The sequence below is a fragment of the Lissotriton helveticus genome, chromosome 3_1 (genome assembly GCF_964261635.1).
Source record: "Lissotriton helveticus chromosome 3_1, aLisHel1.1, whole genome shotgun sequence".
Lineage (NCBI taxonomy): Eukaryota > Metazoa > Chordata > Amphibia > Caudata > Salamandridae > Lissotriton > Lissotriton helveticus.
The window spans coordinates 1,723,050,271-1,723,068,723 of record NC_136061.1 but is presented as its reverse complement, the minus strand read 5'-3'; positions in this window follow the sequence as shown (position 1 = coordinate 1,723,068,723).

Here is an 18,453-nt window from a genome sequence, read left to right as displayed (position 1 = left end):
CCACCAATAGTAGTGCACTCAATGTCCATGAACCACAATTCCCATAATGCATTGGGAATCCAGGTGAGTAGGGCGGATTGCGGGAAATGGCATCTCGATGAAATCTGACCAAGTCCCCAAGCATGTAGTGTGGATTGCGGTGTCCCCCTGAGTCCCCAGACCGCACCAACCTCCGTGAAGCAGGACTCCTTTGGGCGGGGACAAAGCCAACATTGCAGTTTCGCCCAGCGTAGAGCCAAATGACTCCATCACTGCCCCATCTCCTCCTGCACTCGGGGGTGGGCCTCAGGAATCCAGTAACCTGGAAACAAACGACCGCCTCAGCAGAAGCCAGTGAAGCCGAGGCCAACTTCGGGATGCGGGGGCCTCTGGAGCGCGCCTCTGGCATGCGCGCAAAATTGTAGCAAGAACTCCTTTCGACGAAAGAACAGAGGCCACAATAGGGGTAAGCAGGGAGATCATCAATTTATTCCGTAACATGCTTTTCAAATCAGCGAATGCATTTCGGCATCTCATATGCCTTCATCAGCGCCTAGGATCTTTATGGGCAGGATACAGGTAACATTGTGCTTTAAAATGATAGCCCCTTGATGATTGGTTCAAGTCCGCTCCACCCTCAAAACAGTGTCCTTTTCCACCAATAGTAGTGCACTCAATGTCCGTGAACCACAATTCCCATAATGCATTGGGAATCCAGGTGAGTAGGGCGGATTGCGGGAAATGGCATCTCGATGAAATCTGACCATGTCCCCAAGCATGTAGTGTGGTTTGCGGTGGCCCCCTGAGTCCCCAGACCGCACCAACCTCCGTGAAGCAGGACTCCTTTCGGCGGGGGCAAAGCCAACATTGCAGTTTCGCCCAGCGTAGAGCCAAATTGATATGTCATCAGTGATGTCATGAGTGATGTCACTGACCATGTCATGAGTGATGTAATATGTGACGTCATCAGCATTGGATTGCGGGCGCGCGAGTTATAGTTAGCTGAACTAACTATAACAGGGGAATTTCAATGGTTTTGTATGAGTGAAATGTCCAGCTAACTATAACATGTGAGAAACCTATGGTTTTTTCAATGAATTTCTAAGGTTTTTTAAATGCTAATTCCGAACTATAACGTGACTAAAACCTATGTTTTTTTCAGTGAATACATATTCACTGAAAAAAACATAGGTTTATTTAGGCGTGTTATAGTTAGCTGGACATTTCACTCATACAAAATCATTGAAATTCCTCCGTTATAGTTAGTTGTACTAACTGTAACTCTCGCGCCCGCAATCCACTGGTGATGATGGCACATATTACATCATTCATGACATGGTCAGTGACGTCACTGATGACATCTAAAATGACATCACTGATGACATCATCCACGTGATAATCAGATACACCTCATCATACACTAGTATAACCTTTCATCACTCTGAAAAATACAGAGTATCATACTTTAATCCATTGACACACCAATACAAGTATCTAAAAACCTACTCAGTGATTTCTAGATCTACACACACATCTAATCAATTACCTATAGATTCACTCATACATGCATGTCAATGATCAATAGAACACTATCAAGTATACTTATACACCTATATTGACATTACACACCAGCATACATCCTATTCAGTTATGCAGTCATCCTACTCACTTTTGCAAAGAATGTATCATATTTACATTTACTCAGCTACACACTTATACAAATAGCACTTTATTTATTCATATAGATAGTAACTCATTCTTAGTGTGTTATGAAATTACTATTACAAGTATACAGCTATCTATACAGTCACTCATGCAATCAATGCGTTTTATGTATACTTATTTATATACAACAAATATCACATACACTGCCTTTTATTATTCTAGTTTGTTGGACATGTACCATTGAGAGATATATTTGCTCATCAGCACACCCATAAACATATTCACTCATCCAAACAACTATTATAACATGTAGTTTTAACGTCATATACCTGAATCAACTATTGACACATCTTTGGGCAGCCACACCCCCCCCACCGAATCACACGCACAATCACTCTCCCATACAAATAATCAGTTAACTAATCAATAACTAATATAGACTTTCACGTAGCTAGTAACCAACTGGTACAGCAGTTTACACAACAACTGACAAAGTAATACAGATATTCACACAGTTTAGTCACTATCCAATATATTTAGTGAGACACTGTAAATTAGTCAAGTAAACAGTCAATCACACTGCTACTAAAACCTCCATCAAGATAGGTATATATCCACTGATTGTTAAATGCAGATTGCTATATATATAATACATATTTAAATAACAAACCAAACCATATTCACTGGATGATGTCATCAGTGATGTCATTTGAGATGTCATCAGTGATCTCATCAGTGATGTCACTGACCATGTCATGAATGATGTAATATGTGACATCATCATCAGTGGATTGCGGGCGCGAGAGTTACAGTTAGTACAACTAACTATAACTGAGGAATTTCAATAATTTTGTATGAGTGAAATGTCCAGCTAACTATAACACCCCTGAAACCTATGTTTTTTTCAGTGTATTTCTAAGGTTTTTTTAAATGATAATTCCCAACTATAACCTTCCTGAAACCTATGTTTTTTTCAGTGAATTTCAAAAAAATTTTAAATGTCAATATCTAACTACAATATCCCTATAAACTATAGTGTTTTTTAAGTAAATTTTAAAAACATGTGTATACTGTTTTAGTAAAAACAAACTTAACAGTAGTGTTTTATAACTTATAATTATACCTCCTGGTTTTATAGTATTTATTTTTTGGACATTTCCATTTGTATTTATCCATATTTTTTTTAAATACTTGTATCTGTATTTACCCATATATATTTCGGGTTTTGTAAAAAAATGAATCTGAAATTAGTATATTTCCACATTTATTTCACTGATAAATATGAACTCATGGCTGAAAGACTGACCGTTTTCACTCATGTAAACACTCTTAGATGATAAACTATACAAAACCTTCATATTAAAATGTGCAAGTTTTCTTATACAAGCATATATATTGCTCTTTGAGGCTCTTTACTAAAAGTCTTTTATTGTTTTTACCCTTTTACTTTTAGAACAACAGACTTATTGGCCTAGTATGCATCATTGACAGCATAAAAAACAAAACAATTTCCGTATTTATCCACACTTTAAAATAAATAAGGAGAGGAAAATAAATACTTTTCTGTCTGTCAAAATCAGTAAAAACATAAAACAAGGAGCCCTACTTATAATTTAAGAATGTTTTCAACTTATTTAGCAGTAATGAACACATAAGTGTGGTAAAAGTATGACGCAGCACCTATAATACCTGACTTCGAACAACAGCATTCACAGTTTGATTCCAAAGTCCATCAGCATCTTAGACCACCACACACCACTATCTCACTGTAGGTAACACCTTGCTTAATCTTCCCAACGCCCCAAGCACCGGCACACCTTTCTGGGGGTAGGTTTACACTTTACAAATGCTGGCATTTTTTTAATTTAACAGAATAGTGATGACAAATATTAGCAAATTTTTTTCTTCTATTGTAAACAATATTTTTTTAATGTCTTCTATTTAGATGTTTTTAATCATGAGAATGCAAAGGACACAGTTTACCGGGTAACACTTTTTAAACTCTCCAACGTATGTAGATAATAAGGACCTTAAACGTGTTACTATGGAAATCGAAACCTTTACAGCTTCACAGTTTGTAACTTTTCCCAACACGTGCACAACTAAAACAGTTAAAACGTGAGCATGTGTAAACTGTAAAACGTGACATCTAAATTGGCGGAGCTGCATCTTCCTTCCATAGACTACTAAACAACCAAAATCTTTATAAACCACACCTATTGTGCGATTAGTTTCGTTTTCGCAAGTTATTTCTGTGTCGCGACGTTGTGATGGTCTAGCATCGGATTCTTGTTTTGCGTCAACAAAACATATTATGGAGTTGTAAGTTGTTTCATTATGGCATAGTAGATAGTTATAATTTGTGGCTATTTGTCAATATTTAAACATTTATATCTAGAAAAAAATTTTATTGCATTTTTTTCCCTTTTTCTCTGTAACATCAGCAGCTTATTTTCAGAAAGAGATAGATTACAACAAACATTGCTCCTTTTCTGGCTCCTTTCAGCTTATATATTGTGACTTTCTATATTATAATATTGACACTGTACTTTGCTTCAGAGGTGTTGGTGACATGTCGGCGCAAACCCTAAACATTTACAATCAACGTCACCACCTTCCAGTTGTTAGTGTGTTTTCCCCTAGGGATCATATACTGTTAATATGTATATTATAATATTAACAGTTATGCTGATCTCAGTGGAGTTCATGACCCGTCGGCACAAAGAGTAAAGATATATAAGCAACGTCACCAGCTTCTGGTTTTTAGTCTGTTCCCCCCTTTTGATCATATACTGTGAATATGTATATTATAATTTTCACACTCATAATGATCTCAGAGGAGTTTATGATGTGTCGCCACGAAGATCAAACTTTTCGACGTCCCGAAGAAAAGAAGCTCAGAAAATAATTACCACTGGAAAGTATTACTTTATGGATCTTCTGTTCTATAGATAACTTTATTTTCCATTCTACAATGGTATCATTCATTATATTGTAATAGATTGTCCTATTGATACAGAAGAGGAATAGGAGATTTTTCGGCGCCATCTGTAATACAGCTTACGAAACATTAGAACGTACTTTAGCAGATATTTTTTTCAGTGAGCATATTTTACGAAATTGCAGAATAAAAAAATATAGCTTTCATACATACTTTGTTACTTTACATATTTGATAACCCTATATTTCTGAGTGTTATTTTCCCATTTCTATTCTTCTCAGATGCTGTTCCTATTCACCTTCTCCCCATAGAATATATAGGAACAGTACTGTATATTATAATAGTACTATCCTATAAATTCTTAAGTGAGTATGTGATTTGTTAGAGGAACATTTTGCAACCTCGAAGCACTACGACAGAACGTTCCTGAATTCTACAAAATACAAACTTGAAAAATAATAATGCATACATTTCTATGTAATATGAAGACACTTGTAGTTAACTGTTTTTTACTTTTTCTCCTGACCTCAGATAATGTAGTGCGGGAGTGTTTGTTGTAGCACTTCTAATCTACTTTATCTAAAAGTAACTGATGCCCTTTTACATTATCAAGAATATGGGGCAACACTTTTACAAACTATAGCAGAAAAAAGAAGGGTATGGCCGCGCTTAACTGATATTTTATGAAATTCCATTTTTATTTGTCACCCCTTTCATATATACAGCATCAGTTTCTGAAGAAAGCTTATTTGTAATTGCTAAATAAAAACTGTTTCAAACCTAGAATGAAATTTTTGCTGAGCAACCACACCTCCCCATCAGAAAAGTAAACACCACATTATAAGTAAATAGTGCTCCTGGGAAGTATCCCACCCGCAAACTTGATAAAAAAGACCACAAGACACTGTCATTTTTCCACCGTGATTTCTACACCCCACGGCAACTATATAAATGGCCCTTAAAAGATATAAAAACAATGTTTTCCTTCACAATCCCTGTCCACCACTTTGTGACCACTGGACAGAGTTAATAGTGTTCCTCCCCTCCCCTCTACTACTTTCTTTCAATAGTTCGCAACCAACCAACATAAAGGTCAGGAAGGTCCTCCTTACAACATGTAAGCCAATCAGATGTCCTCGCTACTCTACAGAGCAGAAGTCAATTGCAGAAAACAGTTCTACCTTTCATGGTTCGCACCCAATGAACATTAAGCTTGTTGTTGGAACATCTCAGCCAATTAAACGTTAATCTTGTTCCTCGCACACATACAGAACATGCCCTCCCACATATTCATAAATTTCCTGTAACAAAGTGACTCTATCCGTAACAAAAGTGAACACTGCCTAATAAATAAACATTATTCCACATTATATTAAAGAAAAGCCGCAATACGCCGCATTGTTGTTTTCTTGATATAATTTCCACAGCCTACTGCACTCCCCTCCCAACATGAGTGAAGCACCGGGACTGTGGGGGCCCCAGTGAAACCCCGCTATTATTTTTTTAACAAATAATAGCGGGGGCCGTAATCGGCCCGGGATGGGGGGCTGCGTGGCCACTCTCCCCATTTCATAAAAGACTGGCCCCAGGGGAAAGGGGGCTTTGGGGCCGAAATCAGCCCAGGGCAAGGGAGCTACGCAGCCCCCCTTCTCTAACAAAAGAAAAAAACTCTGGCAAGCCACTGGAGGCCACACCCCCTTCACTACCACTGTGCACATGCACCTCCTGACACAGAGATGGTTGGGGAATGAAGTCCCCTTGAATGCTGAGTGTCTTTGGCGGCCAACAAGCCCTTCTATTAGCTCCAGTAAGTCCCAGACAGTGGGATTGCTGAGTGGACTTGGAATCCATGTACCCTTTGTCCACCATGCTTTAAACACACCTCCTGGCACACTGCTGGTGGAGGAATGAATTCCAATTTACTTCTGAGGGCCTCAGGACTAAAGGGACTTCTTCTCCCAACCAGTAGTGCACCAAGAGGCACGTTAACAGAGTAGTGGAGAAAGGAGGCGTGGCCTCTGATGACCTCTCAGCAATCCAGCTGTTTGAGTTTTACTGGAGGTAACAGGATGGGTAGTTGGCCACCAAGGACCCTCTGGATCCAAGGGGACTTTATTCTCCTACTAGCAGTGCGGCAGGAGGTGCGCTTGCAGAGTGGTGGAGAAATGGGGCTTGGCCGCCAACAACCTCTCAGCAGTTCTGCTGTGTGGGACTTACTGGTTGTAACAGGAGAGGTATTTGGCTCCCAAGGGCATCCTTACTGGCTGCCTCACTGCTCTTGTTTGCACCGGCCGCAACTGCTCTGCAACTAACTTGCAAACATCTTCAAACTTCTTCCATGACAAGATCGCCAACATCTACAGAAACTTCAGACCCCAACCCAAGACCACCGACTTCGTCAAGCAACACAATGACTTTACTACCACAACAGACATCTGACTAGCCAAATGAAGCTAGCTCATCTCACAGGACACTGCCTCCATCATAAACTCGGTCTACTCAGGAGCCCCAACCAACCCATGTCCTCACCGAGTCTTCAACTTGCCAGAATTAGCCTTATACCTACCAACTTGTTCAATACCACAATTGCCACGGCCAACTCCCTGAGGACTGGAAACATGCAGAAGTCAATGCCCTACTAAAGAAACCATCAGCAGAACTCAGCGAACTCAACAACTACCGACCAATCTCCCTGCTCCCATTCCAAGTCAAAGTATTAGAAAAAGACATCAACCAACAACTCCTTACATCCGGGATAGAACCTCCTACTCGACTCCTCCCATTCCGGATTCTGAAGCAACCACAACACCGATACAGGCCTCATCTCAGCTACCGATGACATCCGAGCCCTGTTTGGCTGCGGCTCTGATCCACCTAGACCTCCCGGCAGCATTCGATACAGTCTCCCATCACACACTCATCACAAGACTGCACAACATAGGCATTAAAGGAGCTGCCCTCAGTTAGATGCCTCTTTGTTCACCGGAAGAACGCCTTCCCCCTTCACCTCTGAACCCAAGGAAATCATCGATGGAGTACTCCAAGGATCCTCGCTCAGCCCAAACTCTTCAACATGTATATGAACCACTGGGCAGCATCGCCAAAGCCCATGGATGACACACAACTGATCCTCTGCCTCTCAGAAGACACTACCAAGACCAACTTCCACAACTGCATGACAGACATTGCCAACTGGATGAAGGACAACTGCCTGAAGCTCAAGACAGAGGTACTGATTTTTAGACACAAAAGCTCTTCATGGGACGCATTTTGGTGGCTCTCAGAGCTCGGACCTACTCCTACTCCCCACTGACTACGCTAGGAACCTAGGCATCATTCTGGACAACAAGCTAGCATGAGGACTCAGCTAAACTCTGTCTTCCCCTCCTGCTTCTTCATCCTCCACATGCTTCATAAGATATTCAAATGGCTACCTCAATGCTCAAGACACACCATCACCCAGGCCCTCATCTCCAGCCGACTGGACAACAGCCATCACCTCCTCTGATTACTACAGGTCATAGAAAATGCTGAAGCCAGACTCTTCTAGAATCTCCCTAGACAAACCCACATCACCTCCTACCACAAATAATTCCACTGCCTCCCTGAACAGAAAAGATGCCAGTTCAAGTTCCTGATCCATGCATACTAGGCACTACAGAACTGCAGACACGCCTATTTGACCACCAACAGAACTTCCATCAGCCCACCAAACATCTCCGCTCTGCGTCCCTTTCTCTTGTCCTCACCCAGTTCATCCGACATAGCAGATGGGGAGGTCACTTCTTCTCCTACCTTGTAGTGAAGACATGGAACGAGCTACCCTTTCATCTAAGGACCGTCCCATCTCTTCCACAGTTCCAAAAGGCCCAGAAGACATGGCTTTTCAGATAATCAACCGAATGCTGCCAGCGCCTGGATGTCCTCACGGTGTCAGGTCTCACCCAACCAGTGTGCGTATCACACACCGGCCTGGGCGGGACTTGAAGGAAGAACTACCTGAGTAGTTCTTCCTGCTGGTTGTTGAGTGCATGCGCACGTACATTAGGTCGCGTGTGTAAGCATCGGCAGCCAGCTCGGACGCGACAATTACAAAAGCCACGTCCAAGTTTGAAACGTTGCTTGGCTTCACGCTGGTTTGGATGGCGTTTTGCCTAGCCCCGTTTTCTTGGACATTTAAGCCCCGGCTCCATGCATGCATTCTGCCCTCATTACTGACCCGTTTGGGATATCCTTGTGTACTTTTGAGCCCCGGACCCTGCACGCATTCTGCCCTCATTATTGACCCACTTGGGTTATTTTCATGTACGTTTGAGTCCCGGGCCGTGCATCCATTCAGCTCTCATTACTGACCCACTTAGGCTATCCTTGTATACTATCAAGCCCAGGCTCCCTGAATGCATTTGTTTCCTTGATTGCTCTTCCTCCGGGGTATTCCTTATTGCCCCACTGAGTTCTTCTCCCTGCATTCTATGCTTGTGATCTTCTCAGCATTTGTGTGGAGGACTTATTCCTTTCTTGAGCCCACCACCATTTCCAGGATGTGGCTACTTACCTGCAACTTGTGGAGTTCTTATCATGTGCAAAAGTGTTGGTTGCCATCCTCTCTTGCCTCCTGCCTTGAGGAATCTATTTGTCATCAAGAAGACTTTATAGGATTTGTCAATAGACTCATTCAAAATCAGGTCAGTGCACTTAGCCTGCGGCTCCAACAAACTTTATTGGCCTTTCAATGCAACTCTATAGAAGATTGGTATAATATTGGAAATAACAAACTAATGCATCGTCTCAGCTGTTCTTACGGATTCTCAGGATCATATTTCCCTGGTTATTCTAATCTCTCCACACAAATATTCTGTAAAACGGGGGGGGAGGGTGGGGGAGGGTTGAAGGATATCAGGCTTTTGTTATTTACGTGACGGGTGAGTGAGTTTGTAAGGGGTTTAGAAATCCTAGTTAGTACATTTCTTTGTATGTAGCTATTTTTTCCAAGATTGTGTCTGATTATCTTTTTGGGAATATTTTAGGAATCACAAGCACCAGGGAACCTGGGTCATTAGATTGGGATATGAACCAGACAGTTGTACCAATCCTAGAGTTTTGTCTTCTCTTCTCTTCCTCCCTACCCTCTCCTTTCTTTGCCCCCTGTTGCCCCTTGGTATATTCCCCAGACACCTATGTTTTTCTTGTAGGTACTGGAGACTGTTCCTAGGAGGCATAGGGATGATTATCTTTGCTCCTGCAGTTTCCAGGTTTCAGGTGAGTGAAGACTTGACACACGGATGACAAGAAGTGCTCTACAAATCTGATTGATTGAAATCTAGAGCTGCCAATTTGAGTGCTTCTATGTGTATTATTAAGGATTTTGATACAAATGGGGGATTTACATACCAAGTGTAGATTTGTCTGATTTACAAAAAATTGGACTAACAAGTATGTGGTTGTGAATTAGGATATGTCTTGAAACTTTTTTTGATGAATATGATTGAGTGGTGTGAAAAGTACATAAGTGAAGATACAACTGTCTTGAATATAACTCAAATGGGAATGATGTAATGAGATGCATTTTCTCTTGAGAATTTACATAGTGATACATGAAATAGCGGGTGAAGATCCAAGATGTTTTTCAAGAACATCATGATGTAGAAATTATATTTTAATTATGCCAATGGAAACAGCGTAGAGAAAATTAGATGTTCACAATTTAACATTGAAATGTGTACTCATGTCTTTATTTGTCTTTGTCTGTTTTTGTGGTGTAGTAATTGTCTCAGGAATATGTTTGGTCCTGAAGAAGCAATCAAATTCTAAAACTTGTTTTGGACAATTAATATTATACAAAATATTAGCTGACTCTGAGAACTGTGCCCTCAATTTATCATTTTGAATTAAAAACCTATAGAATGGATGTGAGTACTCTTATGTAATTGTTATAGCATGTGCTCTGCAAAACTTCCACATAAATGATTACATTTTCTCTTGTGATTTAAATATTGTTTCATTTGAAGACTGCTTTTGGCCAGTTAAATGTGCCTTTGTTGTAGTTTGGGGCAGCTTTGTTAACTAGACTTACTTTGGGGTGTCCTTAAACCAGATTTATTTCAGAAGAGTATCAGGGTTTAGTGCCTCTGCATTGGTGGATACATCCTAAACCATCTAGCAAGATGGCCCTCGCTTTATATATGTGTTTTCTAAAATTGCTGCTGCCAAATCTAATTAGTGTTCTTGATCTCAATAATTTTGCATATTCAACTAAGAAGAGTATCAGCTGCTCTAAGGTCCAAAAAATGGCCACTTTGCATGTACCTGTGTCTCAACATGGATAACAACCCAAACTGTCATTTCACTGACAGCAGTGGTGGTGTCAGAATTCGCGTGGGGTTGCACATGAGTGCATAAGCTGTGATGTCATAGCCACTCAGGAGGTGTTTCCAAACATCGTGCAGCTTTTGAGATGGAGTTGCATGTGTTGTGCTCTGAAGGCTGGGAAACTGTACTCAGTGATTTCATCACTCATTAGGTGGTGGTTTATGATGTGTCTAGTCAGAGCCTTCATGTGCATGCAGAGGCCATTTTAGGATGTTGGGCAGTTAGAGGAAAGTCCATCGAGTTAAAGATTGATCCATTTTGAAGGATTGAGAACTTAAAGTAAAAAAATGTATTCTTACAGAAGTTTTAGACTTTTTGTGTTTAACAAGGGTTTAATTAGATTAAATTATACATTTAAGTTTGAAGTGCGATAGTATGTGGAGAGAAATGAGACGGGAAAAGTTGTTTCCCCTCTATAAGATCTAGTCAGTGTGGCAAAGCATTGTTTAAAGTTTTAGAAAGTACAGCTGAAGAGACATTTACAGGAAAGTGAAGATTGTTTAAAAATCTGTGGTCATTGACTGCAGTAAAGGTTTCACATAGGATGAAACGTAGATGTTGTTGATTTGAGTGCTATGTTTACCAGAATTGCCCATGAGTAAGATAGGTTATGAATACCCTCACAGTAAGGTTTGGCTGGAGAGTGCTGAGAGCTTGTATTATAGCCAGATGAATTGCCTTGACAGAATTAATAATTGTAAAAAGTCTTGTATAAGGAAGCAATATTTGTCTCTTGTGATGAATCATCGAGAAGTGCATAGATGGAGCTCAGAAGATCACCCTAAAAAAATACTTTCCAGCTGAGGGTGAAAAAAGGATAATAATTAATTAACCTTTAAGGAGGTCTTTGATTGACCCATTTTTGAGACATACCTCACCCAAATAATATCAATAGTGGCATTTTGCTGAGCACCTTGAATAAGAAGAAAGATTCCAAAGGAGGAGAGAGCCTGCCGAGGATCGAATGTTCAAGACCTTGTTACTTTAGGAAATTATGAAAAGTCAGGTTAATGTTAACATTTTCACCTGTGCTGGGAAACATTGGAGAGATCCTCACAAAGCTTTGATTAGGCTATTAAAAAAGGTCAAGGCCCTTTGCCAAATGTTTTGGGGTCTCTAATCACAAAGTTTTTGATCTAGTTGAGGATAGTTACATTCAGAAGGATAAGTTGCCGTGAAAGAATTCCACCAGTGAGTTTGTTCATGGAGTGATATCATTCTGCATTTTCCATGTAAATGAAGAAGAGTATATCAAAATAGATCCAAAGCTTACCGATAGAAGTTCAGTAGAATATTTTATGGTGAAAATCTCCTAAAGTTTGCCGATATATGCAAAAGTATTCAATTTGTTACAGAAAGTAATGTGCAACGTTAAAATGGTATTTAAGAAAGGAGTTTCTGCTGGTGCAGCAAGTGGCTGGGAAAATAAGGCGTCCCTACCCAAGTTAAGGACACAGAACTAACTATACATAATTTGTGTGTAGGGGTAGACACTATACTAGGAGGCAGCAGTATTCCACAGGGTTTTTTTCATCAGCACCACAGAACTCAAGCTAGGAATACATGTGAAAAACAAAGTTGGAGCTCTGCTTCCGGTATATTCAAAACACAACTGTTTGTATAAAATGTTAAGTGAATAGAGCACTGATGTTGGTCCAGGGCTGTTTGTGTAATAGGACTCAAGCTATGTTTCACTGATGTGGTGAAAGAAATTCGAAAACAGTTTAGGCTTGCTTGTGTTCCCATCTAGAGAAGACTGACATGATGGTACAGGTTGAACTGTTCCTTTTACTGTGGGATCACCACTGCTATGCATATGTCTGTTTTCTGTCTGGGGTGGTAAAGCAAGCAAAAGAGTACAGCCCACTGGCTCTGATAAATTCAAGTATTGGACACATCAATTTATAGTTTTAGACGCTGTAAGCATGATGCACATACCAGAAGGGGTGCCTCCACGGCCGGATTAGGAACAGCAACCAACCCTGGCAGATAGCTGCTCAACCGGCCCAGGGCGCGGGGGCAGTTTGGTCGGCTGGTGAGAAGCACTAGTTTTGCTTTTGTTAGAGGGAGCCGATATTGCAGCACTCTCTGATTATTTTTCTCTCTCTAGAGGGGTACGACAGGGGTGTCCCTTATCACCTTTATTGTTTGTAGTAGCACTGGAACCCTTTTAAACTAAAATCAGACAGGATGTTCAGATCTCTGGATTCCAGCTTGGGACGCATCAAGTTAAAATATTTGTTTATGCAGATGATATCCTTTTACTTGTAAACAACAAGGGTTCCCTGTTAGAACAAATGGCAATCAACCCCTAGGTCAGGGAATAAATCTGTGGAATAAACTACCTAGGCGGTAATTCTAAATTATTAAAACAATATTGAAAGGACCAGCACTAATGGAGAACAGTTTCCAGATAGTTACAAAAGTTTATTACAATCACATAAAAAATACATGTATCAAAAATCAATAGCTAAAAATATACCTTCCGTGGAAAGTAAACATACATCAATTATATCATAAAAATTCTTGAACATAAAGGAATAAGTTGTGTGTCGACGCGTTTCGGCGACCAGCGCCTTTCTCAAGACAGTTTACAACTTTCTGAAAATAAAAACAATAATCAATATATAGTTTATAATCAGTCATTACAGTATTATCTAGACATTGATGTAATATTCAAAACGACCTATATAAACAATATATTCTCTGTAAACTAGAAAAAACTGTTCAAACAGCTAAGGTCCTAAGATAATCTAAGCACAGCTGATAATCTGACAAAATGGCATAATAGAAATAACATAACATAACCTCTATTGTAGCTTTCTACTATTTGGCTTGTTACTATATTCTTTGGATGGCGTGAGACAGGAATGATACAAAATTCGACTATTACATTCGCTAATATTTGATAAACATTGTTCAGCATTGTATTTGATAAACACTGTTAAACATTGTATAATAATTACTTATTTGTAAAGCAAGTTAATCTGCAACTGAATTATTCTTTTACAAAATCAAGATTGATCTTTTATTCATAATTTGCATTTTTTATGCGATAAATAAGGTAGTGGCTATTGATTAGATCCGAGAAGAACAGATGAAAAAAGAAAATAAAAGAAAATAGAGTGGGATGAACAAGAACACCTCTCTTGGTCCAGTACTACACAGGTTATGACAGTACTACTCTTCACTGCTGGTTTGGTGACCCGAGCACTAGGCGATCTCTGTTTTATAAGTGATACGGACGGTTCTAATATTTATAGACACAGCCTTCTGATGTCTCTATTTGTGCTGATGTAATAATTGTAGTTTTTGGACTTACAGAATTAGATATATACATATTTAGTTTCACTTACCTAAAGCAAGAATGAACTAGACACAATGATTCACGACACAATGGTTAGAATTTCGACACTGTGGGGATCCATGTGATTCTTAAAACCGGAATTACCATTTCTGTTTGAGAGATTCTGTAATTTTTAATAGAGACAGAAAGCATTTACTATTGCCAGATATGACGGCTAGCGCCAATTATTTTATCTCTGAAAAGATCATTTTTATGAGAAAGAAAATAAAGAAAATAACTGACCTAATCTGATAAATCTGCGGTTCTTATATCAGAGAGGGTATTCGAATACTTCAGCAATATGGATACTTTGGTCTTTATTACCAAGAAACACGGACTGCCTGAGTATTAAATGCAAAATGTACCGTTGAAAATAAACAATCCGAGCTACTGGAAGAATATATACTCCTAGGTCTGCCCTTTACCTGCAATAGAGCTCTTGGATTACGTCGCCTCCACAATATATTATTTTACTTCTAGAGCCTTAGGATACCAGCGTTATCTAAAATACGATAAGTGAAATACGAAGATTCAGTAGATTATTTTTAAGTAAGGGCGATAGATTATCTTTAATCCCTTGTACGTTCTTACCGGACTGTTCGTGAAATCACGGATGTATTTGTTTTGAAATAAATCGCTGTCTGGTGCTTGATATATAATAGGTGGCCGTACTCGATTCCGAGCCTAAATAAATAGAACAAATGCCTAATTACTGTTATATTCAATGTGTGCCTCTCGTGGACAAATGCCCTCTCTATGTCTCTGAGTGTTAATAAGGGGTTTCATACCTATGATGTCGGCTCTTTAAATCCCGGCGGTATAGCGCGATGTGGATTTAGTCGGGTTGTGACGATAAACACAGCTAGATGGAATCCTGCCGGATGACAAAATAATGATATGATAAGCACATCTGCTTCAAGGCAGAGCGTGTTTTCAAGCTGGAGTAAGGGCGCTTGACTTCTAAGTCAGAGCGCGTGATTTTAAATAACCGGCATATGCAAAATGCATACCTGAGGTTTCTTAGATGAAAGCCGCGTGGAGGCGAACGTCTTACTCGAACGTGGTTCTTTGATGAAATGAAGATCGGGCCGATTGCGCGCGTATTTATGTATGCACCTGGGGGAGTAATTAAGGTAGTCCTGACGTGGCTAGGAATAATGAAGCTCGAGGAAAGACTCCTCTGTAGTTACTTGGGCAAAATGTAGCAGGCTCTTGCTGTTACTTCAGCTACAGATGACTATTAGTAATCAGTCATGAGCTGCTATGTCGAAAATATATTTTAAGCGCTAATCGCCAATATAGAAAAAAATATAATAATTAATGGGGGTCAATACAGCAGAGGAATGGGGTATTTTATTCTCACATCACCAAAACCGATTTTTAGCTAACTACAGGGGAACATCTATTTATGTATCCCCTTATCTCGATGTTCTTCCGTCGCTATGTATTTAAAAAATCGCATTTTCCCATGGAATTTCGCTGTTTAACCCCTCACGAAATGTATTAAGAGAAAAAATCCAGAAGACTTCACGCTTCTTGCGTATTGCCTCACCTCCTTTATCGTCACATGTGTTAATTTTTTCTAGTATGCGCCACGTGAAATCACTGGGACCATGGCCATGGTCTAGAAAATGCTTCACAATTGGTGCAGTTATTTTTTTGGTTCTCACCGCTGAACGATGTTCGGTCAGTCGTGTCTGAATTGCACGAGATGTTTCGCCCACGTACCCCAACGGGCATGGGCACTCCAAAAAGTATATAACATTTGAAGTTCTGCAATTGAACATCCCTTTGGCACTGGTAGTGTATCCATTGTGAGTGAAAGTAACTCCTTCATGGATATTTGCGCAGGATTTACAACTAGAGCAAGGGAAGGTGCCCTTTACAGGGTTGTCTCCTGTGAGAGATTTCTGTGCTAAATGCTGAGAATCTCCTAAACTTTTCATCCTTGAATGGACGATGTAATCTTTAATGTTTTTATTTCGCCTGTGGGCAAACAGAGGTTTTTCTAATTTAGTTGCTCCATTACTATTCAAGATGTGCCATGAGGAGTTAATTACTTGTTTCACTTTAGCATTTACTGTGGAATGACGAGTGATACAAACTAGTTTGTTAGCTTCTTTTGTTGGTTTAGTTCTTAACAAACAGTCTCTATCGTAGTACCGGGCTCTTTTGTACGAATCCCACACTAATCTATGTGGATAGCCTCGGTTTAAAAATTTCAGTTTCATCTCTGCCGCCTGTATGTCAAAATCTTGGAGATTAGTACAGTTCCTCCTCACTCTCAAAAATTGAGAGAATGGGATGCTTTGTCTCTGATTCCTAGGATGGAAACTACGAAAGTGCAGGAGAGTGTTCCTGGCCGTCGGTTTTACAAAAAGATCTACTTTCAGTTTTCCTTCCTCATGGAAAATCCAAATATCCAAAAATTCCAACCTCTCAGAACTGATGTGGGAAGTAAATTTGAGATTAGGATCGCATGCATTAAGCCATGCCAGGAAGTCATCCAAAGCTGGTCTCCCATCGGTCCAGACGAAAAAGATATTGTCTATATATCTGGACCAATGGGAGACCGACTCGTAAAAGGGCGCCACTTCGTTCTGAATATGTCGATCCTCAAATTCAGCCATGTATATATTTGCTACTGAGGGTGCCACCGAAGCCCCCATGCTGACTCCTTTGGTTTGTCGGTATAGTTTTTGTCCGAACTCAAATATGTTCTCCGTAAGCACCATGCGGAGGCATTGCAGCAAAAAGGTCTTTGGGCAGGGTACAGAGTAGAGGTCAATGAACCATTCCACTGCTAACAAGGCCTCTCTAATAGGAATGTTACTATAGAGAGACTCAATGTCTAGGGTGACAAGCAGATCTCTGGACGGGTTAAAGCTGATACTCTCTACTTTGTTAATCATGGCACCAGTATCTTTGATGTAGGATGGAACATTAGGTATAAACGGACATAAAAAGGTGTCCACATATTTAGAGAGTCCCTCAGTGGGTGTGCCTATCGTCGACACGATCGGTCTGTATGGAGGATTTTTTTCATCTTTATGGATTTTGGGTTGACCATAAATGCAGGCAGTCTTACCTGCATTGGCATTTAAATAGTCAAACTCTTTAGCATTTATATCGCCATTTTCTAAAGCCTGGGTGGTTATCAAGCAAATATCTTTGGTTATTTTATTGATTGGATTATGCCTTTCTGGTTGGTAGAATGTTTGGTCTTCCAACATTTTAAGCATATTGAGCTCATAAACTTTAGAATCAAGTACTGCTATGCCCCCTCCCTTGTCACAACTCTTGATTGTGATGGATGTATCTGAGGCAAGATCATGAAGGGCAGCATGTTCCAATTTATCCATATTGTAAATTGGTTTCGGAATAAAGCGAATAGTTTTTTCCAATTTTTTGAGAACGACTAATTCAAATGTCGCTACCTCTGGTCCGATCTGATCGAGGGATGGGCTGAATGTGGATGGGAGTCTAAGAGTGGCAGGTTCTACTGGTAACGAGTCAACTGATTCATTTTGGAAGTACTTTTTTAATCGGATTTTCCTAAAAAAAGATATTATATCGCTATATAATTCAAAGACGTTGGTGCCGCAATGAGGTACAAATGACAGTCCTTTCGATAGAAGACTAACACTAGATTCATTTAGAGGGGTACTGGAAAGGTTGAATATGGGAATTACATTCCCGCTTTCCAGTATTGTCTGTTTCTTGTCTCTCTGACAAACTGAGGTTCCTGCTGTTGGTAATGGTTCTGGGGGTCCTGTTGGTAATGGTGCTGGGGTTTGTACCCTCCTCTGTTTTGTGTTTGGAACCTCACTCTGGATCGACCGCGGTGACCACCGCGGTTGCCTAAAAAAGGAGTCTGATTTTGATTACGTTTGGCTTGAGCAGAATTGTAATTACTATCTGATTCATAGAAGGCGTCTTCTCCTTCGCCACCTGATTCAGATGAGGCAGAAAAATGATTAACCCTCTGTTGTTGGTTTCTATTGGTATCCATATAGTGATTTTGTTTGTAAAAATCAGGTCTAAGATATGGATAAGCCAGTTCTATTGAATAAAATCTTTTCTCTTTTGTAAGTTTGTCATTTTTACGCTTCTCTAAATAACTAACAAATGATTCCACTTCTTTATTAAGATC